Here is a 3,469-nt window from a genome sequence, read left to right as displayed (position 1 = left end):
TAGGGTGTCCGGCGCAATTTCACCCCCAAATCCAGCCATCCAGTCCCCGTCCACCCTCTGCTTCCTCCCTCCCAGCGTAGGGCTGTTGGGGGCTCGGTTCTGGGGTTGATGGCCGAGGCGAGCCGGACACCTGGGCTTCGGCCTCGGCTGGGCGCCGTTTGCTGCGTGACCTTGAGGAAATCACTTCCCCTCTCTGGCCTCAGGCTTTCAGCCCAGAGGGTGGGACTTAGGTCTCAAATTCCCCTGGGCGGGGAGACGACTGTTGGGGATCCAAATGGTTATTAGCCCCTGGAGGCGTGGGGGGAGGGTGTGCACCTCGAATGACCGAGAAGGTTTCATTCGTGCCCTCCACCCCCAGCTTCTGGGGTCCTCTCCTCCCTCAGCTTAAACACACACACACACACACACACACACACACACACCACACACACACCCCTTTTCCCCTCCTCCTCTTCAGAGCCCGAGGTTTGGGCGGGGCTGTGGTGACTCCCCTCCGCGGGTCTCAAGGGCGTGGTCCCGTGTTGGGTTTTCCTCAGACTTTTGAAAACCCGCGCCGACTGGGACCGACCCCTGACGCCACCTTGTAAAAGCCCGCGCCCACGTCTGGTCGTGCTTAAAGTGCAACAGCTCTGAGCCCCGCGGAACTGCTCGAGGACTGAGCTCCTCCCCAGCGCCCCGGTCCGCGCCCTCGAGCCCTGGGGCATCCTGGCCAGAGGCTCTGTCGGGACTGGGAAAGACACTGCCGAGAGATGAGGGGAGTCCTGCGGGACCCCGCCCAGAACCAGGCGTCTCTGGGTGTGATCTGTTACCTTGCGCCTAGCTCCTGTTCTGACTTTCCCTGCTAAACCTGGTAGTGGTACCTGGATTTTAAGGTTGGAAGCGACGCACAGCGTCGGTGGAGTGAGATAAGCTAGGTTTGCAGTCATGAACCAGTTAGGACCCCAGGCCTTGGACAAGTGACTCAACCCTTCAGAGCCCCAATGTGCCTACCTCTAAATGGAGCCGGCACCACCTTACGGGAGTGTGGAGTATGGAAGTATACACTGTTCCTGTGACTAAGTCTCCCCAATTATAATCTTTCCTAACCTGCCATTTCACAGATGAGTAAATTGAGGTCTATAGGTAAGCAATATCTTTTCCAATGACATTCATCTAGTAAATAATTGTTGAGCAACCGCTGTGTGCTGTGGCAAGGCCAGGAACACCCTGGCTTCCCACTACCTCCACTGCCAACACTCTGTTCAGGCCCTAATATGAGGGCAACTGCTTCCTGTAGGAATCGGGCATTGCCATGAATGATGGTGCTTCACTCTACCCAGAGCTTTCTAGGTACTTCTCGCCTCTGGCACCTCCAGATAGAGCCAACCTGTGAACCCCCAGATATCCTGACCATCCTGCACAGGCCTCTGTCCAGTCTGGCTCTTTTCCCCACCCCTTCTCCCTGCCCCTAGTATAGATATTCCCATTAGGTGTGTCTCCAACTTTGGCCGAGCAATGTTCTTCCTCCTTTACCTCCTCCTCCTGACCCTCCCCCCCCCATATCAATCCAAATACTCCCTTCCCTCAAGATTCATCCTACTCAGTCCTACTTGTTCCAGGAAGAGTAGCCTGGCCCATTTTCAAAACTCCGGTATCCTCTAGAAGTTAGTTTGAATTTTTCAAAGAGGAAGGATTTCTCATCTTGTCCTTCAGGTCTACATTTTATAGATGAGGAAGCTGAGGCCCAAAGAGGTGACAAATAGGGACTTCCCTGCTGGTCCAGCGGCTGAGACTCCACACTCCCAGTGCAGGTGGCCTGCGTTTGATCCCTGGTCAGGGAACTAGATCCCACATGCTGCAACTAAGAGTGCATATGCCGCAACTTAAAAAAAAAAAGATCCCGCATGTCGCAATGAGACCTCGTGCAGATAAATAAATTAATTAATTAAGTGCTTTTTAAAAAAAAGTGGTGACAAATAATGCAGGGTCCACAGTTGACTCCCATCACTGTATTTTTCCATACATGAAGCTGATATTTATTGCTATTCTGATGATATAGCAATTCACGCTTATTGTTGAATGTTTGGAAGATTATAAAATAGTTTAGAAAATAATCTACCATGTAGAGAGCAAGGTTATTAATATTTCCTCCTAGTCTTTTTGTCTGTGCATATTTTAAAAAACAAAATTGCCGAACAGTTTAAATAGTCCTTTTTTTTCTTAAATCTATCATGAAAATTTCTTTTTAAGTTCTCGCGTCATAAATTTTAATGATTGCCTAACCCCCATTAGATGTGCCGTAATTCAACTTACCTCTTATTGTTAGGCATTTGCATTATTTTTTCTTTTTTGCCTTCATAAGAAACACCTTATATAAGGATGCTTAATGCCTCGGACAGCTTCCTGTATGTGACCAGCCCTAAGCACTTTGAAGGCAGCAACTGTCTTATTCCTTCCTGTACTTTTTTTTTTTCTTTTCTTCTTCCTGGCTGCACCACATGGCTTGTGGGATCTTAGTTCCCCAACCAGGGATTGAACCCGTGCCCTCGGCAGTGAAAGCGCAGAATCCTAACCACTGGACCACCAGTGAAAGCGCAGAATCCTAACCACTGGACTGCCCGACTGTGACCTAGTAACCTAGCCTCTAGCAGCCTCTTCAGTGTCACCCCCTACCCCCAGAGCCAGGCTCCATGTCACCTCTGAGCTTCTGACATATCTGTTCCCTTTGCCGAGAACCGCCCCCTTCCCAGACACCCACTCCCTTTCCAGAATGCTCTCAGAGTGCCTTCTCTATGTTCTCTTGAGCCTGGAAATACCTTGTCTTGGAGTCTCAGCTACCAGATAGGAAAATCTCTGACTCTGTGACATGTCCACAAACCCTGCTAGTGAATACAGCCTCACCCCTCAATCTCTGTAGCCCCCTAGCCTCCAGCAAAGAGCTTGATGGTTTGCAGGTGTTCAGTGAACCATTCCTGGGGCCTCTGGGTTATCTGGTGCCTGTGGCCCTTTCTCTTTGATTTCCTGTACATATTGATAAATCATCCTTTGGTGTTTCATTCTTGGGGTAAGGAAAAGAGTCAGATGGCTTCACTCCTAAGAAATGCTACCCTGGGACCCAGCATCCTGAGGGTGCGCCAGGACCCCATTCTAACCCGGGTCCCCCACCATCAGGAAAGTCTGGGCAACAAAAAGGCAGGTAGATAGGGTGACCTTGAGGCCCAAAGGCTGGTGGGTATCTGAGTTGTATTTTCTTGGCACATAAGGTTTAAGCTGCTCTTGAGTGCAAGAGATTTCAGGAAGGGAAGGGGGCAGGATGCTGGCATTTATAAAGTACCTACTCCTTCCTGCCCCAGGCAGGTAATATGCCTTCTCCTGTAATCCATTGTTCTTGCTATCCCTAGTTATAGATTAGAAAACAGGCTCAGAAGAACTAGGGTAACTCGCCTAGCTACTGGTGGATGGCATGGATGGTGGGGAAAGCATGGAACAG

The sequence above is a fragment of the Stenella coeruleoalba genome, assembly GCF_951394435.1.
Source record: "Stenella coeruleoalba genome assembly, chromosome: 2".
Taxonomy (NCBI): Eukaryota; Metazoa; Chordata; class Mammalia; order Artiodactyla; family Delphinidae; genus Stenella; species Stenella coeruleoalba.
Note: the sequence above shows the minus strand (reverse complement) of the source record.